This window comes from Myxocyprinus asiaticus, chromosome 50 (assembly GCF_019703515.2).
Source record: "Myxocyprinus asiaticus isolate MX2 ecotype Aquarium Trade chromosome 50, UBuf_Myxa_2, whole genome shotgun sequence".
NCBI classification, from domain to species: Eukaryota; Metazoa; Chordata; class Actinopteri; order Cypriniformes; family Catostomidae; genus Myxocyprinus; species Myxocyprinus asiaticus.
The window spans coordinates 11,688,154-11,702,667 of NC_059393.1; the positions used below are offsets into that span (position 1 = coordinate 11,688,154).

Here is a 14,514-nt window from a genome sequence, read left to right on the forward strand (position 1 = left end):
AGGCACATTACTTCTGATGGGAACTGAAGTATGGTTCTTCCCTACTGGCAGTCTTTGAAAACATGTTTTGAAATTTTACTATACTATACAGCTGTAGCCACTATGAACTGTTGTTGAGCTCCTTGAAATTTCTTTTATTTTTGTGATCCCAAAATAATCTGTTAAAAAAAAATCACTGCATACGGGTTTGGAAGTGCATACAGTAGTGGTGAGTAAATCAGGACAGAATTTTCATTTTTGGCTGAATGATTCCTTTAATAGAATGATAATCTGCTTTAAGCTTCATCACATGTATGGGTTTGCAGGTGTACATGGTTCAGCAAATGCCTACTTAAGGTTGCACATCACTGTCCCCTTGTTTGTGATTAAAGTCATTGCCATCTTGGATTACACATAAAACTGTCAGCTTTTATATGCAGTAAATGATTGTTTGTTAACAGATGGTATAATTCTAGGATCACAGGTGGAATCAAACTGTCCGTTAGATGCCTGACAGCTAGCTGACAGTGAATGCCATGTTCAATAAAAAAGATAAACAGATGTGAGAGCTGTGACCCTGGTCCAGGCAAAGAGACATGAAGTCAGGCATCAAAATGATTTTCATAGCAGATTAAGCTGGCAGCCGGGCCGTTTCAGGGGTGGGCACAGCAAACATTCTGAATTAGGATCAGCGCTTATGTGCCTGTTAAGATGATTGCATTTCAGGGAAAGACGCTTTTCCTCACATTTATTGAACATGAGGATTGATTTGATCCTCTCGGTCGGCCTAGATAGTTTAATGCTACAGGCTTCCCATCAAATATGTTACCAATGTTAGACCAAAATCAATATAAATCAACTTTGAAATCTAATACGAAATAAAAGCAACAGATTCATTATCATGCTAAATTATGAATAGCGAGAGACGATAGCAAGCAAATGTATTCATTCAATAAAATAAAAAAAAACATAAGTAAATGCACAGCGAGTTGGTCATATTCACAAAATAAACCCAGACAGGGTGATCAGGACCACGACGCACTGATTTACCTATCAAATAAATAAATATACATACAGTATATTTGGTTGCCTCAATACAGTGATTCGCCTCAATCCGGGTGGCGGAGGATGAATCCCAGTTGCCTCTGCGTCTGAGACCATCAACCCGCACATCTTATCACGTGGCTTGTTGAGCACATTGCCACAGAGACATAGCATGTGTGGAGGCTTCACGCCATCCACCGCAGCAACCACGCTCAACTCATTACATGCCCCCACCGAGAACGAACCACATTATAGCGACCACGAGGAGGTTACCCCATGTGACTCTACCCTCCCTAGCAACCAGGCCAACTTGGTTGCTTAGGAGACCTGGCTGGAGTCACTCAGCACGCCCTGGGATTCGAACTAGCGAACTCCAGGGGTGGTAGCCAGTGTCTTTTACCACTGAGCTACCCAGTCCCCCTAGCGCTGTGTAATATTAAAGGAATAGTTCACCCAAAAATGAAAATTCTCTCATTGTTTACTCACCCTCATGCCATCCCAGATGTGTATGACTTTCTTCTGCAGAACACAAATTAAAATTTTTAAAAGTATATTTCAGCTCTGTAGTCCCATACAATGCAAGTGAATGGGTACCAAAATCAACATAAGGAGAACAAAAAAGTACTCCAAACGACTCCTGTGGTAAAATTAATGTCTTATGAAGCTACAGTATATGATAGGTGTGGGTGAGAAACAGATCAATATTTAAGTCCTTTTTTTTTTAACTATAAATTCTCCTCCTCCCTGCTCAGTCAATCTCCACTTCAGTTTCATTTTCCCATTCTTCTTCTGTTTTTTGGTGATTTCACTGTTTTGTCACTGTCAGTGCATATCGCCCCGTACTGGGCAGAAAGGAGGATTTATGATAAAAAATTACTTAAAGGAATAGTTCATCCCAAAAATGAAAATTCTCATTCACTTACCCTGATGCCATCCCAGATGTGTATGACTGTCTTTCTTCAGCAAAACAAAAATAACGATTTTTATAAGAAGATAGAGCTCTGTTAGGTCCATATAATGGATGTACACAGGTGCCAGCACTTTGATGGTCCAAAAGTCACAATTAGGCAGCATAAGAGTAATCCACACAACTCCAGTTGATCAATGTATGTCTTCTGAAGTGAATCGATAGGTTTATGTAAGAAACAAGTCCATAATAAAAAAATTGTAAAACTTTAAATCAGTGCTTCTGTCCAGGGCTCTGATGCTGTTTGAAATGTAGAACTCTCGCATGATGTTTGTTTTTCTGTTGTAAATAAGCGCCGCTTCCACATTCTCACGTGAACTCACAGACACACTTATGTCACGTGACAGCTATGTGATGCATCAACTGCTGGCAATAAGTGCATTTTGAAAGTTAGTTTTTACACAAATGTATTGATTTGCTTCAGAAGACATTCACAGATAGACTGTAGTCGCATGGATTACTTTTATGCTGCCCAAATGTGACTTTTGGACTGTCAAATTGCTGGCACCCATTTACTTGCATTGTAAGGACCTGACAGAGCTTTATCTTAAAAAATCTTCATTTGTTTTCTGCAGAAGAAAGTCATACAGATCTGGGATGGCATCAGGGTAAGTGAATAATGAGAGAATTTTAATTTTTTGGGTGAACTATTCCTTTACATTTTGATCTGTTTCTCACACCTTTCATATCATATCTGGACACATGGATTTAACCAGTGGAGTATGGACTACTTTTATGCTCCCTTTATGTGGATTTTGGAGCTTCAAAATTTTGGCACCCATTCACTTCCATTGTATGGACCTACAGAGCTGAGAAATTCTTTTAAAAATCTTAATTTGTGTTCTGCAGAAGAAAGAAAGTAATACATATCTGGGATGCCAGGAGGGTGAGTAAATCATGAGAATTTTCATATTTGGGTGAACTATCCCTATAATACACAAATAACAGAGATTTAACTCAATTTCTTCAGACGACACCAATACATTGAATTGCAAAGCAACCAGTTGCAGTTAGCAGTAGGTGAAATATCGTATTTGTATATTGCATAAATAGTTACCCATTCAAAACTCAGCTGGCCTTTTGTTTCAAGTGGATTGGAACAGGAGCAATCTGACACTGCTGCTTTAGATTTCTCAGTGGAAAACTGTAGCTGCTTTTTGAATGAAAATAAGGGCTATATATCTGCATAGTCAGCCAAACTATTTTAGCTTCCCCCACAAGTTCAATAACAGCTATCTAGGTTGCTGAAAAAGGAAAAAAAAAAAAAAGTAGCCCACACTTTTCTCATATGTAATAACCTATAAGACGGAACAATAAGGGAACAGAGGAATTTATTTATTTTAACTGACAAATAATGAGAGCGTTCACATTTAGAGGGGCTGGGTGTCCTGTTTTGTTTACTTTTATTTAAAAAGTACTAAAAATACTGTTAAATTATTGTCCTGACATAATTTAGATCATTTTTTTCTTTTATCCAACTTTTCATTAATGATTCTAAACTATTTTTTTAAACCCCTGCAGTTGCGACTTTATTTCTCAGAATTACAAAATATAAACTTGCAATTGCGATCTCAAAATTTGAGTTTGTACAGTATCTCGTGATCTCGCATTTAGAGTATAGAACTTGTAAGTGCAATATAACTCGTAATTTCATGTTTATCTCGCAATTACAGGTTTGTAATATTTATTTTTTTTTAAATATTTTTTTAATTGCAAGAAATTTACTCAGTGTAAGTGTAGCAGGATAAGATGTCACCTCCCTGTAAAAGTGATTAGTCACAACCATCATGTGACTGAGTATGATTAACCAATCAGCACCCATGCTCTTGTGTATAAAAAGTCTCAGACATGTCACCTGTGAGTGGGTCGCTCGGCTGCTTGATCAGCGGAGAGCTTGATGGCTGTGACAAGGTTCTTGGTTGTGTGGGAAGGAGGAAGCGGGAGCCGGGTAAACTATCCAAAATGTAAGACTTTTATTAACACTCTTCTTGTACACTTTACAGTGTCATCACATTCACACATGGCTTTTCAGCATCACACACCCTAGTGGCTTTTCAGCTCGCTGATCACACAATCACTCTGCTTTCCAGCAGTCTCTTAACCACACACACACACAGTCTTGCAGCTTTGTGCGTCTCTCTCTCCGTGCATCTCTCTTCCACTGCGGCTCTGGCTGTAGCTTTATCTCTCGCCTGCTAACACGGTATTCGCCAACAGTTGCGAGAGAGAATTCAACCCAGGTGTCCATCCCGGCCTCACTCTGCACCATCTTCCCTCAGCCACGCCCTGCTTACCACAACGGCTAACTGGCACTCATCAACGGATAGTTTTGCATTATTGACACTGACTGACTGTGGATTTACAGACATCGGGACTTGATAATTGTAAGATTGAGTATTGTGGGGAACTTTTAGTAGGAATATCGATCTGACGGACTGTATAGGTCTGGAATGATACATTGTTCTTTGCAAACTCGGACAGGATGGCAGGGTGGGAGAAGGATGATGACTGCAACAGCATGGAGTTTAGTGAGGAAGATGGGAGGAGGGAAAGTGAATGGGAAGAGGTAATGAGAGGACGTAAAGCCATGAAAGTGAAAAGTCATAAGAGAAAGAAAAAAGAGGCATCTAGCATAGGTGGGTTGGAAAGTGAGGGAAGAGAAGATGAGGAGTTGAGCCTAAAGGCAGGATTGCTTAATGTAGTGGTAAGATTCGAGGGGGAAGGGGGAGTAAAGAATTGATCCGCTTAAGTTAACAAAAATCATTAGAGGGCAAGTTGGGGACAGAAACTTGCTAATAGGATGTAATAATGAAGTGCAGGTGGAGAAGGCAAAGAAGATGACTAGTGTTGGGAAAGTCAAAGTGTCAAGGGTTGTAAGAGTTGGGGAAAAGAGGTTCAATGGTTGCAAGGGGGTGATATCTGGGGTTCCCCTCAGTTAATATGAAGGAATTAGTGGAGAACCTGAGGGTGAGGAATAGTACAGTGAAGAGTGTGAAATGAATGAAAAGGGGAGTAGAGAAAAGGGAGACTGAATCAAGGTTCCAAAGGAGTTTTATTTTGGATTTCTAAGACATAGTATAAGAGAATACTCGCCAAAACCTATGAGATGTTTCAATTGTCAGGAGTTTGGGCATGTAGCCAAAGTGTGCAAAGGAAAGAGAAGATGTTCCCCACCACACCTAGCACATGAATATGGGAAATGCGGAGAGGGAGTGAATCCAAAGTGTAATTGTGGAGGTAATCACAGCGTAGCTAATTGGGGATGTGAAGTGTTGAAAAAAAGAGGTGGAGGTGCATCAGATAAGGATGAAGGGAAAAAGTCTCATATGCTGAGGCAGTTAAGTTGGCAGGACAGGAAAAAAACAGAATAAGGAGGAAGTAACAAAGAGCAAGTGATAGAAAAAGAGCAGCAAGATAAGAATGCATGGATAGAGAAGAAATTGGTGACCTTTATTGCAGGAGTGATAAATGCAACATATGAGATCAAATCTAAAACAAAGAATTCAGGTTATTGTGAAAGTGGCAGAGAACCATTTGGATATGATAGGTTTAAAATGGGAAGAAGTAAATGATGAACTCAAGATACAGTCAAGTCAAGAGACGGCATGTATGGGTTGATTATACTTATCATTTTAATTCTTCAGTGGAATGCGAGAAGCCCGATTACTAATGGACAAGATTTCAAGCAGTTTATAGTTAATAGGAGAGAAAAACCAGACATTGTATGTATTCAAGAATCCTGGATAAAATAATTTGGATTTTGTTTTATATGGTTATGTGGCAGTGAGGCAAGATAGGAGAGAGGGGGAGGAGGATGTGTCACTTTTGTAAAGCAAGGCATACCATACAGAGTGTTAGGTAAAAGTATATGGTAGTGAAAGTATGGACTGAAAGGAAAGAGTTGGTGATTGTGAACTATTATAACCTGTGCAAAAGACTAGAGTTAAGGAAGTTAGAGTAGATAGAAGGCCAGAGTAGTAGTAACACTGTGTAGTGTGGTGATTTTAATGGACAAGTTATGGGGGAGTGACAGACATTAGTGGTCAGGTAACAGAAGAGTTGCTAGATGAGAAGAATTTAGTATGCGTAAATGATGGCAGTAACACAAGAATTTATGTTAATACAGGAAAAGTATCTCTGCTTAATCTTACACTTGTATCAAACACTAGTGTGTCAGGATGTGATTGGACAGTGTATCAAGAAGAAACCTATAGGGAGTGATCATTACCCAGTCTGGAGTAAGATAAATATTGCTACTTCACTGACCACAGAGAGAACAGGTGGGAAATGGAATTTTGAGAAAGCTAATTGGGAGAAATTTCTAGAAGTCAGGTTAATGATGAAATGAGCATAGAAACACTTGACAACAGAATAAAGCAAGGCATAAAATTGGCTGCATTAGAATTAAAAAAAAAAAAAAAAAATCTTCCCTTTTTGCCTCCGCGTCTGAGACCATCAATCCATGCGTCTAATCACGTGGCTTGTTGAGCACATTACCCTGGAGACGTAGCGTGTGTGGAGGCCCACACTATTCTCCGCGGTATCCACTCACAACTCGCCACGTGCCCCACCGAGAGCGAGAACCACACATTATAGCGACCTCTTCCCTCCCTAGCAACTGGGCCAATTTGGTTGCTTAGGAGACCTGGATGGAGTTGCTCAGCATGCCCTGGATTCGAACTCACGATTCCAGGTGTGGTAATCAGCGTCAATACGCGCTGAGCTACCCAGGCCCCCATTAGAATCCATTCTTAAGAGTAAAGACAGTATAAAGAAGAAATTAGCACCATGGTGCGATGAAAAGTGTAAGGAAGCAGTAAGAAATAGAAATAAGGCATTTAAACTGTATCACCAAGGACCCCTCTGTCAAGCTCCTGAAGTTTGCAGACGACACCACTGTCATCGGCCTCATCCGAGATGACGATGAGTCTGCATACAGAAGGGAGGTTGAACAGCTGGCGGTCTGGTGCAGTCAAAACAACCTTGAGCTGAACATGCTCAAAATGGTGGAGATCATTGTGGACTTTAGGAGGAACACCCCAACACTGACCCCCCTCACCACTGTAAACGGCACTGTGGCAGCAGTGGAGTCATTCAGGTTCCTGGGCACTACCATCTCACAGGACCTGAAGTGGGAAACCCACATTGACTCCATTGTGAAAAAGGCCCAGCAGAGGTTGTACTTCCTTCGTCAGCTGAAGAAGTTCAACCTGCCACAGGCGCTGCTGATACAGTTTTACTCAGCAGTCATTGAGTCTGTCCTCTGCACTTCAATAACTGTCTGGTTTGGTTCAGCTACGAAATCAGACATCAGAAGACTACAAAGGACAGTTCGGACTGCTGAGAGGATTATTGGTTGCCCCAAGCCCCCCCTTCAAGAACTATACACTTCCAGAGTGAGGAAAAAGGCTGGAAAAATCACTCTGGACCCCACTCACCCTGCCCACTACCTTTTTGAACTGTTGCCTTCTGGCCAACGCTTCAGAGCTCTGAGCACCAGAACCGTCAGGCACAGGAACAGTTTTTTTCCTCAGGCTATCCATCTCGTGAACAGTTAAATTGCCCCATTGAGCAATAACTATGTGCAATACACAGTTTAGTCTTTTTTATATTTATCCAACACCTCTAACCTCTTCTGCCATTCCATTCCTCTGAGAGAAAAAACAAAAAAACATTTGCACTGTAAATAACAGATTTGTATTAGATTTGGACTACCCATGTATGTAAGTATGTATGTATGTGTGTGTCTGTTTGTATGTGTATAATTATTTTTTATTATCTTGCTGCTGTTTTTGTTACAAAATTGTACTGTTGTACACTGGAAGCTCCTGTCACCAAGACAAATTCCTTGTATGTGTAAGCATACTTGGCAATAAAGCTGATTCTGATTCTAAACTAGTCAAAAGAACTCATAATTTTCAACATATGATTCAATACAAGCAAGCCCAGGCAGTAGTAAGGAGGGCAAAAAGGACTTATTGGAGGAAGTACAACCCAGGTAGGAGAGGTGTGGGGGATGATAAAAAAGATGGGAGGGGACAGAAGGGATTGGAGTTATCTGGTTTTGATTGATGGAAATGAGACTGCAGTAACAAATAAGGAAAAGGTAGAGATGATGGCAAACACTTTTGTTATGGTGAATAGTTCCAATAATTTGTCTGAAGAAGGAAGAAGCAGAGAGAGAGAGAACAAAATATGAAAACATGAAGGCATTATGTAGAAAAGATAAGTGATGGTGAGCAAGATGTCCCTTTCAGCATGGGAGAGTTAAGAAGGGCATGGATAAAACAGGAAAGACTGCACCTGGTAAAGATGTAAATATCACATTCATGTGGGTCCCAGCACATCCAGGTATCCTGGGAAACGAGAGAGCAGACAAATTGGCAAAGGAAGCAGTCATAAAAGAAATTGTTGAAATCAATATTAAATTATCAAACTCAGACGGGAATGGCATAATATGGAGAAAAGTAAATAAAAAAAAAAATAAAAAAAAAATGACAGTAGCACTGGGACAGTGCAATAAAAGGGAGACATTTACACTCAATCCAAAACAGAGTAGGTATGTTAAGAAGTAGGGGAACAAAACGGAAAGTGCAAGTAAGAATAAGCAGGCTGAGAATTGGGCACAGTAACCTTAACAGTTCACTTTACATCATAGGGAAACATCCAATATGTTTGTGATCAGTACCATGAGGATGAGACCGTTGAGCATATCCTTATGTCATACAGGAAATGTACACATGAAAGGCAAGAAATTATGACACAATAACGGGAAATAGGGTGGGTAGAGGACAATATCAAAAGTATATTAGAATGTGGAGACCGTTATCAAGGGAAGAAATGTTTTAGTTTAAGGATGACTGGAAAGATGGCTTTAAAATGAATGGACACTGAGGGAGAATAAAACTGAAGGTGGCAATAATGCAACTGATGATGCCAACTGCCGCAAAACCTCGAAGAAGACCTGTGAGTGTGTCACAGTCATGTGGCCGCCTGTTCTGGGGCTGGACCGCATTGCTTGAGTATGCGCCATTGTGAGAACTGCCCCATTTGGTCATCACTCGTCTCCCGTTTTGTATAAGGTATGTTGCGGTAGCTGTTTGGCTAGCTGACTACGGTGTATGCGTTAGCTAATGCCCGTTTACCTGTTTTAGCTGGGTTAGTGTTGGATCTGCTGCTGTCTGTCTGGCTGTGTGCTGGCTGAGTCTTCTCCAGGTATGTTGCTTTTAATGGGTAAATCGTTCGTTGTTTAGAGCCTGTGTTGTGCCTATTCATGCTGCTGTTATATTCCAGATTGTTCGCCTCGTTCACATGCTGATAACAGGCTACTGTTGTTTACACTTTGAGCAACCTTATATTATGGTTTTCAGCGACATGCTTCGGTATGTAATTTGACAGTCTTTATTATTGCTGGGGCTGGCTAAATTTGTTTTAATTATTTACTGTTTATGGTAGGTTGACTCGCATTTCTGATGGTGTTCTCTCCTTCCGGGCTGCAGGGTTTTGAGTGCTAATCTTGTCCAAGGATCCCACTGACGGACAGTGCTACTGTTTTGCCCCTGTTTTTGTTTCATGCTTTTCTTTTTTGTTTCTCTCTTGGTGTCCATGTGTCCTGCTGAATAGCTTTCACACCATCTCAAAGCTTTGCTTTGATGCATGTGTATATATTATATACATTTAGTGTGGTTTGTTGCATATCCATTGGATAACCTTTTTATTTTTTTGTTATTGTTTTCATTCTTTTTAGGAGCTGAAGGTCCCCAGGGTAGGGAGGCTAGCTGTCTCCGTCCCCTGGTGGTGGTGTTTACTCACTGAGTGCCGTGCCTTGCCACTTGCATCTAGTGTGTGTGTGTGTGTGTGTGTGTGTGTGTGTGTGTGTGTGTGTGTGTGTGTGGGAGAGTAAAGTGCTTTTTAGGGGATCAGATAAGCTCTCAGCTAGCCTACCCTGCTACCGGTAAGCCTCTACCTTGTGAAGTCTCTGTTTTTGTTTGTTTTAAGCTTTGTTCTGCATGGAGTAAATTGTGAAAATGTATCTGGTGCATTGGTGAGTAGCATCTGTTTAACCCAGTCAACCACAGGTTTTATGTATTTTGTTTTTTGTTCATTTTAATAAAGAAATCTATTTTTATACTGGTGCCCACGTCTCTCTGCCTCTTCTTGGTAACAAACCTGTGTGCCCTTTTTGGGTTATCATTTCCCTGGGTAAATCCCAGGGTGGCATAGTTGGTTTAATTCTACAATGTGAAGAATATGTAAGCAAGTTTGCAGTTTTTTTTTCTGCTTTGTCAATTCCCAGTTTGCCACAAGATTTAAACTTGAAATAACATTGCAATTGTGAGTCTAAATCATATTTACAAAAAATAGTCACAATTGTGAAAAACAGACACACTACGGTATGAAACTCACACTTCCATATGATTTGGTTCAAATTAAGCTGCAACAGAAAATGTTCTTCACCACTGTAAATGTAACTTCGCCAAATTAATCAATGCAGTCACTAACTAAATTGGAACCAAATGAGACCCTGCTCCTGTCATACACACACACACACACACACACACACACACAGTTTCAATTTTACTTGATTTATTAAAAATAATAAATTCATTTATTCCAGCATCGGAACTGAACGGGTCATTCTGCAAGAAGAATACTTCTCTTACCTCTGGCCCAACTGAATAGAACAGTGAATAATATAACTGTTTTCCAACATTTATTCTGCCAGAGCACTCTTTTTACAGGAAAAAACAAAATCCCATGGCACTGTCCCACAGTCTCACAACCATCGTTGATCGTTTTCTGTCTGTCTTAGTAGTGTTTACTCGTAATGTTTGAAATTCTGCTATGCAAAAAACACAAGTCACGTAGATACGCTATATAATGAGGACACAGGTGGCAAGAGCTCTAATTGAGTAATGAAAAAACAACAAATTTGTGTCTTTTCTAATTTGTAGATTTGTACTTGCAAATAATTTATTTCTTTTTATTTATGAATTTATTTTGTGGAATTTTATTGCACCTGACAATTTTTCACTGCAAACTAGTGGCCCGTGGCATAGTGGTTGGAAAACACTGCAATAGAACATGCTAACATATAAGTATGACATTTTTAACATATAAGAGTGGTTGAGGTTGTGTGTAAATGGAGTTCTTTTTTATTTATTTATTTTTTTTAATGATTTTTACTTGAACCATACATACAGTAGAAGTAAGTCACATGCTTTTTTTAGCAGCCAGTCTACTTCCAATATAAGGGGGAAGGGATTTGGGGGTGCTGGGGGGACCCCCAAGAGCTGTGACACAATTTGAACACTGGTTGGAAAAAATCAAGGAGCAATGATATTCTCAGTTACAAATAAAGTGCCACTTTGTCTTTGTTCACCTCTCCTTTATTTGATTACTGAAGAACAAAAACATCTCACTCTCGTGAGCACCTGCCAGGCAATTCTGAAAAAACTGAGAAAAAATATTCAGCAAGTAAGAGTTTTAGTGGCTGAAAGTGTAGTTAGAAAGTGCATTAACTTTGAGTGTTCTAAATGATTTCTTCAAAAATGGTTGCTAGCGTAAATGGTACAATCCCAATCCATCTCAGCAGGGATCATTCATGTTGGTTGTTTTCTTCAAGGCACAAACGACCAGGACCGATAAGCCCAATCATGCCAACAGTTTTCCCCAACAAGCTTTCCTAATCCAATTGTCAATGAAATTGGAAGTCTTTGAATTTCCATCAGAACAATTAGTTAGAGCCTGCACGACCTCAGTGGACCGGAGGCTTTCTGGCATACTGTAACTGCCCAGACAAAATCTACTCAGGGAGTTGTCAGCCTAATCAAACACAGGTGTTAACATTCTAATCAAACCTTTCACTAATGAAGCAGGCTAAAATAAGAAAAGGAAAAAAATTAGGTTAATGCCTGAATGTATAGCTTGAAATTTGAATTAGATATTAACATTTTCTTTAAAAAAAACAAAAAACAAAACTGTGCAAAGGTCGTTGTTGTGAGTGGTTGCCAGGGCGATCGATGCCATGTGTTTATTAAAGGGATAGGTCACCCAAAAATTTAAATTTGCTTACCCTCACCGTCCCAAATGTGTATTACTTTCTTTCAGCTGCTGAACACAAATTAAGATTTTTAGAAGAATATTTCAGCTCTGTAGAGACTTACAATGCAAGTGAATGGTGATCAGACCTTTTGTAGCTTCAAAAATCAAATAAAGGAAACAAGTAATCCATAAGGCTCCATGGTTAAATCCATATCTTCAGAAGTGATATAATAGGTGTGGGTGAGAAACAGATAAAAATGTAAGTCTTTTTTTTTTACTCTACATCTCCACTTTCACATCTGAAATTGAAAGTTAAAGTGGAGATTTAGAGTAGAAAAGGATTTAATTATTGTTCTGTTTCTCACCCACACCTTTTATATCACTTCTGAAGACAATGATTTAACCACTGGAGTCATATGGATTACTTCTATGTTTCCTTTATGTGATTTTTGGAGCTAAAAATGTCTGATCACCATTCACTTGCATTGTATGGAACTACAGAGCTGAGATATTCTAAAAATGTTTGTGTTCTGCTGAAGAAAGAAAGTTATACACATCTGGGATGGCATGAAGGTGAGTAAATGATGAGAGAATTTTCATTTTTGGGTGAACTATTCCTTTAAGGTGTACTGTGGTTGTTAGCACATTGCTACCAAGGTGTTCTTGGTGGTTGATTGTGCATTACTAGGTTGCTAACAAAGTCCCTTTAAGGCAAGTCACTTTTTTATAAGTAATTTTTTTTTTTCAAAGTTGTCAGGATTTCGTTCAATAACGTGTTCAATTAGCAAAACATCTGACATCAGTGGCATATAAAATTACATTACATGGTTTCTTACACGTATCGCTGCAGTTCCAAGGTGAAATGTCCACTTAAATTTTCTCCCAGACAGATGAGGTTTTTAAGGTTATTGGTCTATCGAGTTTAAAACCATCAAAATGTGCCTCCCTACCCTAAAACTTAAACCTAACCAGTATAGTGTCATAAAAAGCAATGTGACATGAAAAACATGACTGATGAATTCACCATGTCATTTTGTGGCGTTTCTATGACACTGTCTTCTCATGTGTCGACTCGTATGCTCTTCATTACCCTGGTCCAGTTGTTCTACCGCACAATTTGATTCGTGCTCGAACAAGTTTGTAAATGTAGTTGATTTTACAATGCAAACATTATATAATAAGATGTCACGCTATATAATAAGTGTTAAGATGTAGTAAGATGGCATTGTGTGAGAAATAGAAAGTGTGCACGAACTGATAAACAGCCGTTTTACTCATGATTTGTGTGAGACAGAATAAAAGTTGTTGTTGTAGAGCCTCTATTTTTTACCAGGAATCTGCCAAGATACATGTAATGACACACCTAAAAAGCATTTAGCCAAAATGTAGGTATTGTAACGGAATTCTATGAGACCAGGTTGCATTCATGTCAGTAGCATAAATGGTACAGGCATTGGAGTTATGCGCTGAAGTTTAATACTTTGGTTTAGGAATTTGAACAAACCCCAAATTATAAGAATTATAGAATCTACAACCCGATCTCTCAAAAATTCGTACATATTTTACGAGTTGCTATTTTGTATGATTTCATAAGATTTCGTTCATATAAATTAGTACGATTTCATCACGTGCAAATGCCTGTATGTCGAATGCAGAAGTAAGCGCGAGTTCCGTACACAGGAGTTAAGGAAATGCTTATTAATATTATGCCCTTACCCAAACCCTTATCTAAATCTAACCGATCAGTAGAGTGTGTAAACATGATAGGAAGCTGTTGTTTGTGACAGAAGCAAGTAATTGCCGTGTATTAGATGGAAATGATGTCCAGCGATGTCGTGCAATCGTACGATATCATACGAATTAGCCACATTTTGAAAAGTTGTACGAATCCTTACGATTTCGCCGTATGTTGGAATCTACAATACTAGCAGTGCTTGCTTTCGCAAACACCGCTAAATACATAGAAAATATTTCATTCTTAAATCAAACTGGATTTTGTGAATCTCATAAACCTCCTCCCTGCTTCAATTGACAGAAATCCTTTGGTTTGTGTCATAAGAGAATTGCTTTAATTATTCAGCTTGTTGTGCACCATGAATTCATGCTCGGGTAGGTTTGAAATCTCTTCTGTCTCACTCCACCTGTGCTGAAGGATTAAGAACACGATCTGCTCATTTGCATGGCTTGAAATGTGACCTGTTTTGTCAAAAATATTAGCCGCCCATTTTACCTCTGTACATCAAAGCAATAATGATGAATGAAATCCCGTCATTTTCCCCACCATTTTACTTCAGAGCCTGCGTAATATGTTGCTATAGCAATCATATGTTCCAATATTTCATACTTGCCTAGCAAGGGTTATAAAGCTGGTTAGTATCTGACATGCTACCTTTACATACACTCTAAGCACTAATGAAATTACACATCGTTTTCATATATAGTGGTGAATTAAGAATGGCATACTGTTAGTCGCTTGCACA

General features: G+C 39.2%; 1 long non-coding RNA gene across 1 annotated transcript in view; it reads right to left on the reverse strand.

The window, feature by feature from the left end:
* LOC127438639 (uncharacterized) overlaps positions 1–14,514 on the reverse strand; it is a 57,023-nt gene that overhangs the window by 39,504 nt on the left and 3,005 nt on the right. Inside the window, exon 2 of the long non-coding RNA XR_007896779.1 lies at positions 8,294–8,346. This is a non-coding gene — a long non-coding RNA (uncharacterized LOC127438639). The remainder of the gene's footprint in view (positions 1–8,293; positions 8,347–14,514) is intronic.